At 38.9% G+C, this 18072-nt stretch overlaps 1 long non-coding RNA gene across 2 annotated transcripts in view; it reads left to right on the forward strand.

The window, feature by feature from the left end:
* Positions 1 to 18072, forward strand: part of LOC122554268 — a 76395-nt gene that overhangs the window by 51084 nt on the left and 7239 nt on the right. For both annotated transcript variants that reach the window (XR_006312953.1, XR_006312952.1), the window contains exons 3-5: positions 3356 to 3466; positions 13504 to 13611; positions 15461 to 15628. This is a non-coding gene — a long non-coding RNA (uncharacterized LOC122554268). The remainder of the gene's footprint in view (positions 1 to 3355; positions 3467 to 13503; positions 13612 to 15460; positions 15629 to 18072) is intronic.

The raw sequence follows: 18072 nt of genomic DNA on the forward strand, positions 1-18072 counted from the left end.
TTAGACTGCAACCATTCTGATATGGCTTCATCTAGTATTTTCACTATTATCCAGTACTGCATGAGTTTTTTTTAAAAGTTGCATACCAGCAAATATTCACAAATAATATAAATTGTTTGTAAAATGACTTTCCCTAGCTCTTGACCGTGCTGATTACATTTTGCTTAATCTGGGATGGGGGTTTCGTTAAACTGAAATAGAATTAAAAACCTTTAATTACTCCATTGTATATTCCAGTTTCTTCTATTATGCCTTGTCTGGCAGCATTGGTGCTGGTACTGGTGTTGATCATGAATAATAGTACACTAACCAGGTCTTAAATCACTTTTTATCAAGACCTGAAGTAGTATGGCATCTGCTAAACCTATTGGTGCTAATTTACCCAACACACAGCCTGATCTGGGCCCTCTAAAGGATCAAACAAAGGCATGGCAGTTTCCATCATCACTGTATTTGCTATCTAAGCTAGGGTCACCAAAATGCTTACTTTCATTTTTAACATTGCGTGGGTTACCTCCTCTCCAGTTATCCCTTTCTAAAGAAAATCTGATCTACTAGAGATTATTACTCACTGTGGCGTATCGGCTTTTTTTTTGGTCACATTGTGGGCTTTCCCTCTCTGCAGTTTGGTGACTGGGTGGGTCTTGAAGCCTGTCACTTATTGCTTACTGTCACTGCTGAGTTCCACAGAAACACAGATGCTTTACAGTGCGGAAAGAAGTTATTCAGCCCATTGTGCCTGCATCAGCTCTGCAAACAAATCAAAGCCCCTTCAGACTTCCTCACCACTGGGGTCAGATTATTGGGCTGGCGTTATCTTTGTCTACAACACCATGTTATCTCTAGGTTTCATGTCAAGTGCCCCTTACCTTGCATTCCAGGGATCAGGTCACCACCACTACCATGCGGTAAGATCAGATCCATACTCCTGTAAGTGAACATTAATAGACTTGATTTAGCATTGTTATGTACAATGGATAGTAAGACATCTTCTGGAACTCTACAGACTCAGACTCTAATTTCATCTGATTCAAAGTCACAATGACATAGCACCTTATACTATTCTTAGAGGTATAGTTAATCCTTTAATCCACTGACAAGCTGAATCTTACCCCCACATATCTGTGCTGTAGTACCCAAAACTGGATACAATTCTCCAGACAAAGGTCTGACCAGTTTGTTTGAACTGCATTCCATGAGCCTAACAGGCCAGTCTCCTTCAGTGAGTGATCGCTTCAATTTTTGGGTGACAAAAAACAGAGATGGACAGCACGGAAACAGACCCTTCAGTCCAACTCATCCATGTCGACTAGGTATCCCAACCCAATCTAGTCCCATCTGCCAGCACCCGGCTCATATCCCTCTAAACTCTTCCTATTCATATACCCACCCAGATGCCTTTTAAATGTTGCAATTGTACCAGCCTCCACCACTTCCTCTGGCAGCCCATTCCACACATGCAGCACCATCTATGTGAAAACGTTTCCCCTCTCACCCTAAACCTATACCTTCTAGTTCTGGACTCCCCCACCCCAGAGAAAAGACCTTGTCCATTTATCCTATCCATGTCCCTCATGATTTTATAAAGCTCTATGAGGTCACCCCTCAGCTTCCAACGTTCCAGGGAAAACAGCCCCAGCCTATTCAGCCTCTCCCTGTAGCTCAAATCCCCCAACCCTGGCAACATCCTTGTCAATCCTTTCTGAATCCTTTTCAAGTTTCACAACATCCTTCTGTCATTTTGTTCTCATTTTTAATCAAGCAATCAGGTCTGGCATATTATTAACTCCTCCACTGGTAAATTATATGTCAAAATTTCTGCCCTGCCACACATTCATTTTTTTTAAATATGTCTTATCATTACAAATTCAAGGGCACAGTAAAAAACTATGGAAAGAATTGACTGCATATCTCATATGGAAAGCATCTCAAACCTGCACAGGTATCAAAAAGGATCCATTAGATCCCCACAAATCCAGTGCTTTCTATGTTATCTGATCCAGCTACATGGCCCAGGGGAAAATCATTCTTAAGTTATTGACAATTGAATATTACAAAGTCCTTGGTGCTGTGGTACAAAAGTGGAAACAAAAAGGGGTGTATGAATCTTTTAGTGGCATTCTACAAACCATTCTAACACTGCTGGAGAAAAATCAAATATCAAATTGAACCAAATTAATAAACTCAATGCATATCAGCTTTTACTTAAATTTTTTAGCCCCCATTCCTCACCTGCCTCATGCAGCTTTCTGTCATGCTGTTTTCTTTCAGACTGTTGATGCTTTGCTAAGATTTTAAAGCGATGATGGCAGTGACTCTGGGAGGCCGTCTGAGCTGCCGAGACTAACTCTGTTCTCAAATTGTTGCCAGGTTTTTCCATCCAAAGTTTTCTTTTTCTTAGATCTTAAAGAAGGTTTGACGAAAGCCATTCCCTAAAGACTCTAAACTCAAACAGTGGACAAAGCAGACTCCACGGCATTTCAAGTGTGGTGTTCTCACATAGTATGACCACTAGATGCCACTGCCTTGAGAAATAAAGAATGAACAGAAGCCACCATTGTCTATTTTGACAAGAGTTCTCCTCTTTCCTCCCCATGCCCCGATGTCTATAGTTGTTAACTTTGTTTGAAGTAGACAGCCAGAGCTTTAATTTACTCAGCTGTGCACACACTGCAAATGACAGCCTTTCCAATGGTAACTGCAACCTCTCTCTGCATTGAATTAATAGTTAACAAAAGTATATTTGGCAGATTAATGGTGATAGAATTTAAACATTAATGACTCTACTGTCAACAATACTGATTTAAAACAAATCCCATCCCTTTTCCGTGTACTTTAGAAGAGATTTACTATGAAGGAGATCAGCAGAATGACAGAGGAACAAACCCATATCCAAGCAAAGTCCTGCTGTAACATGCCTCCCTTAATCCTCACATCCTTTCCCCAATATTAATCGCAAACACTGAAGGTTCATGTTGGGTATGAAATAAATGAACATGAGAACAGGCTGCTGACTGATCATTAGATATGAAAACAGGTTATAAGCAAGGTGTGATCCATTCAGTAGAAGGATCCACTTAACTGGTGAGCTCTGATGTAGATGACAGCAACAATAATGGAGTGAGGCATGAGAGGAGTGGAGACAGAGAGGAAAGTAGAAAGTATTGACTTTGCTGCAAATGAATTGATTCCCATGAAAGCAGATTCCTATAAAGCAGGCCGCTCCTGTGCTTACTGAAGTAGAAATTAGCTCCTCTTGCTTTCAATATTCACAAAGCCTTCTTTAGTTGTCAGTGCCAGCACATGGCAGAAAGAACGGTGCTTATTATTTACACAAAGCATATGTTATTTTCAGATCCTGCATGATGAAAGAATAAAATGTAAATTAGAGGAAAAGCGTGGAGACTGAATTTCCATAAGCCATAATCAGCAGCATCCCCAGAATTCTCGAGGTGACAATCATAAAGTGAGTACTGTATGTTTTTCATTTATATGACGTGCGACTATATGGGGCAGTCCAGAGTCAGGGATCACAGTTTAAGGATATGGGGTAAAACGTTTAGGACTGAGATGAGGAGAAATTTCTTCACCCAGAGAGTGGTGGCTGTGCCTGTGGAATTTGTTACCATTGAAACCAGTCAAGGCCAAAACACTGATGATTTCAAATAGAGTTAGGATATAGCATATAGGGCTAAATGGATCAAAGGATATGGTGGGAAAACAGGAAGAGACTGTTAAATTGGATAATCAACCATAATGAACAGCTCAAAGGGACTGAATGGCCTATTCTTCCTCCTATTTTCTATGTTCTTATGCTTTTCTAACAAGCTTACTTCATCAGGTCCTTCCAAACCAGTGATCTCCAGCACCCAGCAGGACAGGGCAGCAGTCAACTGGAAGGGATACCAGCACCTTCAAGTCCCCCTCCAAGTCACGCTGAGTTTCCTTGTTGTTGAGTCAAAAGCCTAGAGCTCCCTTTTTAAGATCAATGTGAGTGTACCAACACCAGGTGGGTTGCAGTGGTTCAGGAAAGCAGCTCATCAGTCCCTTCACTGGGGCTAGGATGGACAATAAATGTTAGCCTGGCCAGTCACTCTTGGAAGATTATTTTTATTAAAGCTCACCGTATAATTAATGTTCTCATCATGAATATAAATAGATTACATTTACTTATAGGTGGAGACTCCGCCTGGATTAATGGGATGAAATACTTTTTTTTGCCTCAGCCCTGTTTTAATTGATAAAAAGTCTGAAATCAAAATAAATCCATAATCTGACACTACAATGACAATCTTATACAGCTTAATTCTACGCTGTACAGCAAAGGAACGCAGGGGGCATTGTCATGATGTTAAAGTTTGCTATCCCTAAACTTGGGGCATTTGACTTTGACATAGTGCCAGTAGATTCCATTCTTCTGCGATATCACCTTGAGTACAAAACTCAATAGCAACCGACAAAAATATATTTGTTTTATGCTGGCTCAAAGTAACAAAGACAAATAGTGAGGAAGCCATTTTGGAAGCTAAGAAGTGAGTACAATATAGCAAAAAGGACAGAAACACACTCCCTGGAATTTGTACGGTGGATTAATTGTTTGTTAGATTAAAATGCTTTTCTCAGTTGCTTTAGTAGCAAATTTTAATCTATTTCAGATAACAGAGATAACTTCAAGTGAATCTGTTAAGCATTCATATGTAGCTGCCCTACAGGGTATTTCTGTGCTATTACACACTGAAGAAATGTTGAGAAACAGTGAAGATCACTGGTTGTGAGGAACACTTTGCCACTTCCATATCAGTCATGGCAAAAAAAGTCAACTTAACATTTTTGTTTTGTTTTACTTTTTCTCTGCTGAGTTTCCATCAAGTTTGTTTCACAACTCACATGCTGATATGTTCCGCTATGGAAAGTTCTGGAGGCCATCTGAGGATAGAGCCAGTGGAAATTGTTTCTGACAGCTGATGTTTCTAACAATTTTGCCAAGAACATTCACGAGCCATTGGCTTAAGTAGGAATACCATAAATGAATAGAAGATGCTGCAATGTTGGATACTTTACCAGCTACAGGATCACAGTTTTCATATGTTTATAGCCTACAGCTGGAATATAAAATATGAAGGAGCATCATACGCTATGGCTAAGAATTAAAGAAATTCCCATCCATTGGTGATACTGCATCTGGATAGAACCTCTTCTTGACCTTGCCTTTATTCTGATTGATTTTTCTCAGCCATTAGGTTAACAGGGCTGTCTGCCAGTGTGATCTTTGCTACAGAACGACAACCTGCTGCTGCAGGACTGGAGACCCAGGTTCAAATCCCACCATGGCAGATGGTGGAATTTGAATTCAATAAAAATGGAGAATCTGGAATTAAGAAACTTCTGATAATTATGAAACAGTTGCCAATTGTTGGCAAAAACCTGTCTGGCTCACGAATGACCTTCAGGGAAGGGACTTTATTGTCTTTACTTGGTTTGGCCTACATGTGATTCCAGACCCACAGCAGTATGGTTGTCTCTTATCCACCATCTGAAATGGCCTAGTAAGCCACTCAGTTCAAGGACAGCTAGAGATGGGCAATAAAACATCTGACCAGTTAATGATACCCATGTTCACAAGTGAATTTAAATAAAAAATGGTCATGCAAAGGCACTGCTCCAGTACATAGAACGAAGGTGGAGCTGCTGGGAGGGGTGATGAGCTAACCCAAAGATCACGTAAGAATAATGTTCGCCAAAGAATTAATAAGGCCACTTGTTAAGATCTCAGCCTCTCCAAGATGGTAAATTATACTGCGACCTGTTTCTTCATTTCATGGGATTAATCAGATCAGTGGTAAAAGACAAAGATGTAGGGAAATGTACGAGGTCACATCATCTACCAGCCCACCAGCTCTGTTAGGCAGTATGCAGCAAAGGAGCAGCCGACTGGGAGAAGGGAAGTGAATTAAGATTGTGATGATAACAGGACAAAAACCATAATTTCTCATTTTTTGCAACAATAAGGATTTGATTTTGTTTAAAATGGCAGGTGAATTCAGGGCAATTTACATTGTGTTACACATTGTGAAACATGCAGATTGAATTCCAGTCAAGGACTGACAACCTTGAAAATACTGTTATAATCATATCTGGAGATAAGTATTTGCCTGCTTTTCATAATCATCTTGATATCTCTAAGATATATAACGTTGTTCTGCATTATCCACAAGTTAGCATCATCGATGGGGTTTTCTTGATTATCAGTTGTAATAAGATAAAAGATCAGTAAAAACCCCAAAGAACATAAACAACATTTATTTCATTCCCTTAATCTTTTACTTTAATCTTTAAAGTCACTGAAGATGATTGGGGAAAACCATGTGCATCATATGTATCATAGATACTGCCATGGCCATTTTCTGTCTTTGGTTTTACAATCTGATTAGCCAATGGAAGACCATGCAGATTTTGAATAAGATCATTCATACAAATGCAAAACATTTTATTAGGTGGATACATAGCTCAGCATTAGTATGTGATAATGTCAAGATTACAGTGGTGCTGGAAAAGCACAGCTGGTCAAGCAGCATCCTAGGAGCAGGAAAATCGACGTTTCGGGCAAAAACCCTTCATGAGGGATCAGAAATGTAATAGTGTGTAATGCACCCAGAAGAGTTGTACCCCATTTACAGAAAGTGTTTTCTAGCAAGGAAAAAAGCGACAATTGCATCCTTTTGTCCTATCTATCAATGTAAAGTCCAGTGGTTCAGAAATTTTCAGTGTATATTTGCACTGTTAGTAGAAATCCAATGCATTAAACTTCAATGCTTGAATGTCGAGGGGAAAAGGACCCAGGAAAGTCAGTTTATACATATTTTACCAGCAGCTTGTCAGGGATTGCAGCGAGGAACTTTGTGATTGTATTACCCAGATTGCTTTCCTGTTGTATCTGGACACTACAACCTGATAATGGTACAAGTGACAATGAAGCTGTCGGATTGCCACCAAAGCACAGCTCATTCTTATCCATCAGTGAAAGAAATGCATCACTATGACTTGATCTGGTCCATATTTGACTCCTGTGACAAACCAACGTGGTCGACTCTGAACTGTTCAATAACGTGGTCTGGTCTTTCTGAAGGAAGTTGCTTTCTGAAGCAATAAAAGATGAGATTTCAGCCATATTATCTTACACAAATTAATTAATGTAAACAAAAAGATCCTCCTACATTCCAAATGATTCCTTTTTTTAATGCCTTGAGCTGCCAATGTTATTACAGTCTTGACACTATATTTATTTTCCAAACTGCCCTATGTTACCTAAAAAGCACACATAATTACAGCCTTCTTGTGATCTTTGGTGCCACATTTATATGACATACAACTCAATCCTTTTCCATAACATCAAGAAAAGTTAATACTTTGAGAAGGCAAAACCTTGCAGTGTAAGAGATAACAGAATGCAGTGGAATACAGAGCTTTGCCAGCTGTGGCAAACTGACATAGCGGTAACAACAGAGGTTTCACAGCTGCCGTTCTGGGAAGTGACTAACCCTGAAAACTCCTGTTTCCAAGTAAGCAATGTCTGATCAAAGACTGATACAGTTTCTCAATAGTCTTTTTTGGTTACATTCTATCTATTCTTTCACAAACATGGATGCATACACTTATTTCACCCATTACTGAACCTTGGCCTTGTGAGATAATAATATGGTTTTTATTCACTAATGAGATATGAACATCGCTACTGGGCCAAAAATGTATTGTCCATTCATAATTGTCCTGAAGAAGAAGATGGTATCGAACCATCTCTCTGAACTACTGCAATTCTTGGGAAGGGGTGGGGAGGGGAGGACTGGCAGTGCTGCTGCTGCCGATAGTAGGTATACCCTCGTGCTGATTGGAAGGATTTTGAATGAGCAATAGTGAAGGTACAGCAATATAATTCTAAGCTGGGATGGTGTATGGCTTAGAAGGGTAAGGTTGAATGAGTCAATGTTGAAGGTGGTAGGTAGGGCTCTAATCAAGAAATTTGCTTTGTTCTGGAGAGTGTTAAACTTTTGACTGTTGGAACTGAACCCATCCAGGAAAATGGAGAATATCCCAGGAAAGATATATGCGCAATCAGTTGCCCAGAGAAAGAGAGAGAGAGAGATTTATGGAATAAATGTGCAAGTCCAATGATTCAGATAGCTGCTATGAAAACTCGTTAAACCTGTCATATTCATGTACAGACTTCTCACTAACAGACAACTTGGCATTCTGAAGCCCTAAGGCCCCATGAGGAGAGTATCATTAAAACGTTCATGTGCTTCTTAATGTAAAACTGCCTGAAGACTAGCATGATTAAATCTGTCGAAATCCAAATTAGGACATTCCACTTCAGTAACATCAAAAGAGGAATGTGAGGAGATTTGAGGAGAAATGTACAATAGCTTACAATTGAGCACATAACCAAGACTGACAGCAATGGACCGTCAATAGGTTTCTTTCTTTTTACCTCTTCACATACATCTCTGAGAAGTGATACTCTATTTATCGATACTTTATACAGAAATAAAATATACAAAATAATGATGTAAAGATGAGATTGTTTTTAATTTAAAATTTAATGACTGTTCTCCAGTAAAGCAAATTTGAACATCTCATGCTTACAACAGGGAGTCAAACAGGAAAGAGGGATAGGTCGGAAGTAGGAATACAAAACTGTAGATCAAGATTTTCAACATTTTCTCCATTTTCATCACCGCTCCCAACTGGAGGTGGGGAGGCATCTTGGACTTAACTGTGGAGAAGGCTGTGCATTCAAGTGTCTATGCCCTTTGGAACTGTTAAACTTATTAAGACTTGTCAAGAGGTGTCTCATGTAAAAGCTTCAGAAAAGATTTATCTTTCAGAAAAGATAAAGTTGGAGGGTTAGAGATATAAGGTGACGCTGAATAGGCTGGGGCTGTTTTCCCTAGAGCATCAGAGGCTGAAGGGTGACCTTATAGAGATTTACAAAATTATGAGGGACATGGATAGGGTAAATAGATAAGGTCTTTTCTCTGGGATGGAGGGGAGTCCAGAACTAGAGGGTGTATGATTAAGGTGAGTGAGGAAAGATTTAAAAGGGTCCTTAGGGGCAACTTTTTCACACAGATGGTAATGCATGTATGGAATAAGCTGCCTGAGAAAGTCATGGAGGCTGGTACAATTACGACTTTTAAAAGGCATCTGAATGGGTATATAAATAGGAAAGGTTCAGAGGAATGGCCCTGTGCTGGCAAATGAGACTGGATTTTTTAGTATGTCTGGTTGACATGGATGAGTTGGACTGAAAGGTCTGTTTTTATGCTGTACATCTCTATGACTCTATGACTCTAAGAGTAGACCTGACAAGAAGTGTCAAAGCGTGTCTTAATGAACAAGATTGCTTTTGTCAATAAAGTATGGTCTGCAATATAAAGCATAAGCAACAGAACTATTTTTTTTCTCCTGTATATGTGAATACTCAATGAGTTGGCATGGTAAGTGAAGGAGGAAAGGGATAAAGTGGGCACTAGTTGCCATTGGGGTGTGAGGGGCCAGAGAGGATAGGTTAAGGGCATTAGGTTGTATGGAACATCATAGATGGTACATAGAGAGTGAGGGGGATAAAGGGGTGAGAGGATGAGGAATTATTCAACATTTGTTTTTAAATGTTGAACCTAATGTTGGTGCCTCCAGTCAGACCTTTACCCCAGCCCACCTCAGGAACTGGCAACTTATTTTGTTCTTAGGTTGCCCAGCCTGACCCTAAGCTAGCTCAGACCACCAGACTGAAAGTGGGAAATCGAGGTGACCATTTCAAATATTAGCTTCAAGGGACTGGGATTTTTCCTGTCCCTGTGCTCTAACCCAGGGACAAGAATCAGGGTCTTGTATTTCCACCTAAAACCACTGGATGTCCTGTAGTATTTTATACACAATAAAGTGCAGACATTGGTGTAAGGTAAAAACATAAGCCTGGAAAAATAAAAGACTTTGCCTTTATCTTCGATCCTTCTTTGATTTTGGAACTGTAATGTTGCATTACAAATGTTAATGTAAGGGGTCCCTTGCGTTCCAAACATTTGTACATACAAACGCAATCCCATACAGGAATGTTATTTTAAATATCCAATATATGAACACTTCCTGTGCTTACAGCTGCTTTCCATTGTGCGGCATTGTGTTCGAATTGTGTATAATTTGACTTGCGAACAGACTGCAGAATGGAACTTGTTTGTAACCCAGAGACTGTCTATACCCTAATTTAAAATAAAGATTAAATCTGGCAGCTACAGGCCAATTAGCCTAATAGGATCATGAGGGATCCAGATGGTGAGATTTAGGTCTAGGTCTTAGGATGGCTGATTACAAGAGAAGGATCGTGGTTGCAAGGGAGGGTCTGACAGTGGCTTTGATGGGCAGCAGACTGATCATGGTGGGAGATTAAAATTACGACACATAGTCTCATTATAAAAAATGTGATCAGATTGCTCATCTACTCCTGAACCTACATTCATTCAAACTGGAAGTGGGAGAGTACAAGGCAGATTCACTTCCTGTTCCAGATTAATTTGATCTTTGACATAAACCTGTTTTTTGAGTTGAGACTCAGATGAAAAAACTGAGGAAAAATGAGCTGACATTTGGACAAGCATAGGCTAATAGACAAACTCAACATGAGTTTGTGAAATGCAAATTGTGTTTAACTAACGTATCCAGTTCTGTATGAAGTAATTAGGTGGAATAATGATGATAGAGCAATTGATGTATATTTGAACTTTCAAAAGTCATTAATCAATATGCTAACTATAAATATGACAGCAAAAGTAAAGCTCTTAGGATTAAAGGATAGTGACAGTGTGAATTACTAGATTTATAATAATATTATTGTTTGCAGATGGCACAAAACTTAGAAATTTGTAAATATTGAGGTCTGAAGAGATTACAGTTGCAACGATAAAATGAGCAGACACATGGTGGATGAAATATAATGCCAAGTATGATTTGATTACTGATTGGGATGAAATAATGTAAACCAAATTAAATCATTTTTAAAAGAGACTAAAACCTCCCTTCAAAATAAAACCGGGGCAAAATAACTTCTTAAAGCTACAGCATTGTCACAGGACCAAGTATCATCCAAGTCTGGACAGACAAATAAACTCCTCACTTTTCATTCCTGAACTTTGTTTTATAACAGTGTTTTTTGAGCTTTTTTTTTATTCAATATGTACTGGACCCTATATATCTTGGGATACCACAATTAAGGGGTTAGTTTTATTATAAACGGATGCAAGTAAAATATAAAATATATTTGAAAAATGTAAATCGCATCCTAAATGCAGCAACACACACACATATAACTGAAGAAGGGCCTGTGCCCGAAACGTCGAATCTCCTGTTCCCTGGATGCTGCCTGACCTGCTGTGCTGTTCCAGCAATAAAGTTTCAACACATATAACACACTAGCACGCAGAACAAAATATGTTATAGAATGGGGGAGGTGTAATTGGAAATAAATTAAAATCTATAAGTAGAAATAATCTTATGTTTCAATGTTTCTTGGTAGAGTTGAAGTTCCAGTGAGGTTGCAGCCAATTTAAGCTTGTTCTTGTTCTTCTGGAGATGGTTCTTTCAAACTGCACTCAGTTCTTTTCCAGAGTGGGTGTTATAGCACTTGAAGTTCCTTTTATTTATAAATTCACTGTCTAAGTTATGTATTCCAACTTGTTACAGAGCTTTAAGAAACTGTCGGGATAAGGAGCTGTTGTTATTTAACACAGTATGTACTTCTTTTCTGTTACAAATAGAAAAGCTCATAATCAGCTTTTCATAAAGGGCAGTGTTGGTCAAGTGATAGCTGACTATTGGAACAAAATGGGGACAAACCATGCTAATGAAGGAGATTATCTCCAATTGTTAATGAAACCAAAATGCCATTAAACAAATAGGAGAGTCTGCAGAACCCCTTTTATTAATATTTTTGAATTGTATTGTATTTAGAGTTTCGGTAGATTTACTTTGTTTCTAGCAGCTTCTACAGACAAGGTTGCTTATGGCCCTTAGGATATCTCAAGATAGTTTGCATAATGGCAAGCATAAACTTCTTCAGGGGAACAGCTCAGGCATATCTATCATTAATCCATGTCAAATGTTTTTAGAAAATTGTTTGCTCTTATAGATTAGATGACCCTTGCAGCCATTTTAAAACACAATGTTCTAGCTCATTTGTTTTCATTCATAATAAAGTTGGTTGTAAGTCAATCAATGGAATTAAGGATTAATATTCTGTATACTATAACTTCACAATGGGGTGTATTCAAATTTTTGAACGTGACAAGATAATTTGAGAAGGCCATTAACGAAAGCAAATAGGATTCATTAATAGAATAGGGGGCTAAACTAAAGGAGTTATGCGAAACTGTTGAAAACTTTAACTGGAGTATTGTGTGGAATTCTAAGAGCCACGACTTAGAGAGATGTTAGGGGTCTTAGAAAGACTGCAGAAGAGATTTATTCAAGTGGTACTAGAGATGGGGGACTCAGAGAGATTTGAGAATCTGGATTGCTCTCCTTAAAGCAAGTAATAGTGAAATAAATAAAGATGAATTATTTCCACTGGCAACAGAAAAGTCAGCAAAAGAGCCAGATTTAAGATGGTTGGCAACAGAACCTGAGATGACAACATGAGACATCTTTTTACACAGTGAATTTTTATGCACTCCAAGAGGGTGTTGGAAGCAGCATCAATGGTAATTTTCAAATGAGATTTGTAAAAATACTTAAAGGGAAAAAAATTGCAGTATAACTGCAACCACCAAAGAACAAACAAACACAAAGGACCAAGTGGCCTTCTTTTATGTATCAATCTTTGATTTGTACCAGTATAAGATCCTATCCTGCCCCACTAACCATCTTTGTAGTCTCCCTGTGTGAGATTGCCATTTCACTAACCAATAATACTGAATGGCACAGTTTGTTTTATTGTGGGTTAATGCCCATTTAATTATGTTTGCCAGTACTAATTTCTCTAAGCTTCCATAACTGATAGAAAAAGCTTTCACACCGTAAATGTGCTTGATTCACTAAGATGAAAGACAAGTATTCTAAAAGATAAAGGAAGACTTACATTTTTATATTGAATGAGCTTTTTTTAAAATGTAGACATTGCTGTGATGTGGGAAACATAGCAGCCAATTTATACCAGCAAACTCCCACAAACAGCTATCCAATCATGATCAGATAACCTGATTTTATGATACTGGTTGAGGAATAAATATTGGCCAGGGCCCATGAGATAACTCTTCTTCAACCCATACAAGCAATGCAAATGGGGCCTCAGTTTAACATCACATCTTAAAGCTAATGCTATTCAGCACTGAACTGGATTTTTGTGCTCATGTCCTAAAATAAGACTTGAGCCCAGGACCTTGTGATAGAGGTAAGAGTGCTAGTCACTGAACCACAGCTGGCATAAATAATATTCATATTCATTTTGTTTTACAGATAGATATCCAGTCTGTAACAGGACTTGGACATAGGAAAACTTTATCCATTTCACTGCTGTAGTAACTGACATTGTGGCCTTGTACGAGATGGTTACATTTTGAAGAGGTAACATGTATTAACTTCCTTTAGTCTCTGATATACATTCTTTTCATCCCTCTGGAAGCTACATATTTTACTTCAATGACCAACAGATGTTTTTTTCTTTTAATTACTTTACTCAAAGAGACCAGTTTTACTTCTGTTGAAGCTTTTAAACATGTTTAATTTCTAATATCACAACCTATTTTTGTTATTTTTGTTTTTGTTCAACAGCAGCCCAGTTACTTTCAATATTTTTGTCATACTTTGGATTGAAAAATGTTGGCTGTTTAGTGAAGGGACTGAACTTCGCACCATCACCCAGAATAACAATTAATAACTCACCTGGATCAGCTACATCTTAAAAAAAACTATTGTTGGGTCTCAGCTTGGCTTTAGGTACAAATCAGCGATTCCTGAGGGCTGTGAGATATTGCCTGCTGTGGCTGGTTGGGTTCCTGGCAGAGTGATTTGATTTAATAATGTAAAATCACATTGCCAGGGATTACCAACCTGTCACCAGCTATTACCGACCGTTCCTAGAAGAAAAATGCATCTTGCCACTGGGGACAGTTGGGAATGGTAAACCCTGTCCACCTCATTGCAAACATTGGAACTGCTGGAGGAGAAACTTTCAGAGTCTGACATCTGCCACTCCATTGACAGCATGATGCATCACAGCAGCTTCTGTTGGTCACACACTAAGAGTGAATGTCGCCCTAATCTGTGTGATGTTCCCCTTGTTAGAAAGCATTTGAGCAGACAGAGAAAGCATTTTGACCCCCAATAATAGTGTAGAATGTATTTGCCCACTCCGTAAACATCTACCGGAGTTATTAGAACTGAAGAGCTGTTTTAATAGGTGGCCAATATTGTGCATTATATACTATTATTGAACTCAAATTATAAAAATTATGCTTGAGAATTTTGTTTTGAATTCACCTTTTATCAAAATCAATTTATTTGGGCGGGCCATTTGTTAATGTGAAAAGTCTATTTACAGTGCTAATTGTTCTATGATTCCACAGCGCAACAATTATCACTCACTCTGAAGAAGTGGTGAACATGGTGAGAGTTTATGAGGGTAACTCCACAACAAATCTACTCTGCTGATCTGGAATCCCACCCACTGCCAGTACAAATTGGATGTGCATTGCTTATAATTTTCCAACCAGTAGAATTATCCTCTGTAAATCAAGGAAAATAATAACTCAAAAAATATTCAGTTGCTCACTGTACATTCTTCCTTTCTCTTTAAGATAAGAAGCTGAGAATGTGTTTGATTCCAGTGTAAGGTATTACCTTCCATTGAAAAAGACTAAAAATTCAGTTTTTTGTTTTGATGCAAGGGAGTGAGTCCCTAGCGTGCAATGATTTCTGGCTACTCAGCATCAGCTGCTTCAGATTATGAAGTGCATACCCACGTGGAAATACAAAGGGAGCCCTGGAGGAGGGATTTTCTTTTTCCATGAGCCTTGTGCGGTGAAGGACTTAGCTAACTCTGTGAACAGATTTTTGAATGCCTTCATGTTCACAGTGGCTAAGTTCCGCACCTCAGGGGGTCAAACTCAAAAGGATTTCCGGGCTACCATTTGCAGTTCATATGTCACTGCAGGCTTATGTCAATCAGTCCACAGGTCGTGTTAGTACTAATTATCCTTTTTGTGTTGGGTGATTCAGTGTAACATTTCCCAGAATGAGTTCAATGGGATGATTAAAACCGCATGCTAGACAGAGGGAGACACTATCCAAATATTCAATATGTTTTATTTTCTCAGATCTCACCTCTCCAAAGGTTTCAAAAGCATCAGGTGCACATGCCTTTGATCGGATTTATATCATTCTCTTAATCACATGCTTTCTTTATGTTACGCAGCCCTGGAAACATCATGAATTATTTGTTAACACATGTTCCCCCTTTGTACTACAATGCAAGTTGTGACTATTCCGGATTTTGGAACTCTTGTGACCAGCACATGGAGAAGAGTTAGTTTCCTGGATTCAAACTCAGGCCATGGACGTGTTGGCACGTTCCAACAAAATGGTAATGCTATGGTATCTACACCACACCTCCCCCAACTCACCCAGTATAATAATTTCCTATCAATTATCTATTGTATCTCAATAAGTAAACATTTTTAAATTGGTAATCACATTTTTGTGCTTTCACCAGCAATCAATAACTGAAATTATTTACCAATATAGTCAAAATAGAATGCCATCTGGAAACTCATGAGCATGTGTGGGCTTTCAATATAATGATTGTAAGTGGAAGAGGAGGTCCAGATTTCTGACATGGTATCTTATGATGTTTTAAGTAAGATTCAGAAATAAATGCTTTTTCATAACTTCCCTGTGAAATTTAAGCGATGGGCTATGATACATGAGGCAGAATGTGCTTAGCAACAGTGAAAAGTTTGAAGGCAAAGTGCAAGCCAGGAAGCTGGGGAAAATTCCCTGTGGGCTGATACCCATTGCATTCCTGCTTTCAGCAGCAGCCAATTAAAGTTACTAAAACTCCAATTAGGAGTGATTTTGCAGCCTAGCCAGTCTTTTGCCAGCAGCACTGTGGCATCGTAGTGATGTGGGAGGGCACAATGAAGGAGTCTCCCTTCAAAGACTGAGGGCAGGCCCTAATTGGAGGCTCCATGCTCTAGTGACAGAGCCTAGGGAGGAGAAGCTCTGCCTATGACCCAAACTACTCATCATTCAGCAGCAGTTCCTCTCTACTCTGAAGGCCTGAGTTTCATAAATCAGAATGTTTTATGTGCATTCATGTTTCCTATGGAGGTCTCCAACCTGCTTCAGTGGCACCCACCTCTCTTGGCTATTAATCCAGGTGTTCTATTTGGTTCTGTAGCATTCAGACCCAACCTACTGACCTGAATGGCACAGTGAAATGCTCCATACTGGGCACAGCTGGCAAATGCAGACTTGGAATCTCAACTTGCTCTTGACAATGGGGGTCCCAAAGCCTCAGGAAAGTTCAGCTAATAGCACAGATTAGCGATGGGAGTATGAGATGAATCAGCATGCAGCAATCGAGAGCCAAAATGGTACCTTGAACTCTTAGATCTAAAGAAGGAAGGGAAGTAAATAATTCTGCAGTATTGAGATCCTGTAAAAGAATTAAGTGGGGTGAAAGTCAATAAATTTTAACGTCTGAGAGTTGGGAGGACATGTTAGAGTTGGAGCTACAGAGGTGCAAGAGGAGGAAATTTATAATCACTGACAAAGCAGGTCAAGGGGAATATAATGAGGAGAGAGTTTGAGGGATTTGACATCAATGAGAGTATTCCTTGGTCTCATACCCAATCCAGTAGCGTATGAGAGGGATGAGAGGAAACTCCCAGCATTTGTAATCAGTGTTGAATGGATACGGGCTTTAGATGGTACCTAAAGTTGTGCTGGGGAAAAGATGTATTGAGTATGAAAGAAGGAACAAAGCATCTTGTGGGCAACTTCAGCCACACAGAGGGTCATTGTTCCACTTGCCATTAAACAATAGACTAAGAAGAGTAGAACTCTCAAATTTGAGAGGTCACAGTTGTTTCATTTGTGGACTGAAGTTGCAGGATTAAAAGAATGTTGTAGAGTGTGAATTGACAGCAATGTGTTGGTGAGCAATCTTCGAATCAACAAGAATGGCAATTGAAATGGAATGGGAGCACAGTTGATGTGAGAACAAGTGACTACAAAACACATAAAATTGTAGTGGGAACAAGATGTATTTGTATGGAAGGAGAAGTAAAGTATCTTGTGGGCAACTCCAGCAATAAAGGAGGGTGACAAGAAAATAAAATCAGAATTTCGTCTTATAAGGGCAGGTCCAGGCATCTTTAAATTGTGTTATTTTTAATCCTGAGAAATATTGTAAAAAAAATTCTCTTAAATACACTTGCATTACATTCGATCTGGCTCCAAAGAGTCTGGAAAATTCCTCGTCACCTATTTAAATAGACATCAAGTAAAGCAGGAGTATGTCAGGATAAATGTATGAAAAAAAACATGTGAATGCAAAGAGAACGAACCATGCTCAGACATCATTAAATGCCATAAAATATCTTAAAAGTTTGTACCAGCCTGAGAACAAGACTTACCTGAAACAACTTTCCACTCACAGAATACTATTATGTGAACTTTAACCTTGCTTCACCATGTAAGCTACTTCAATAACGGTACATCACTGTTAAATTACCTTTACAACTCTTTCAATGCTGGGTCCCACAGGATAATTATGTTTGATATTAAAGGAATGTTCCATTTCTGGGTCTGCTAGAAATATACATTGTTTTTTTATTTCATCAAATGAAAGTGCTGGAAAATCTCAGAAAAGGGAAGGCATTGATCTAGAGTGGATGTTCACGATAGAATAAAGGTCAGCACTGACAGAAAGCAAAGACCTGAAAACAAGGGTGGCAAAGTGGCTCAGTGGTTAGCACTACTGCTTCAAAGCAACTGGGACCTGGGTTCAGTTCCAGCTTTAGT

The sequence above is a fragment of the Chiloscyllium plagiosum genome, chromosome 11, assembly GCF_004010195.1.
Source record: "Chiloscyllium plagiosum isolate BGI_BamShark_2017 chromosome 11, ASM401019v2, whole genome shotgun sequence".
Taxonomy (NCBI): domain Eukaryota; kingdom Metazoa; phylum Chordata; class Chondrichthyes; order Orectolobiformes; family Hemiscylliidae; genus Chiloscyllium; species Chiloscyllium plagiosum.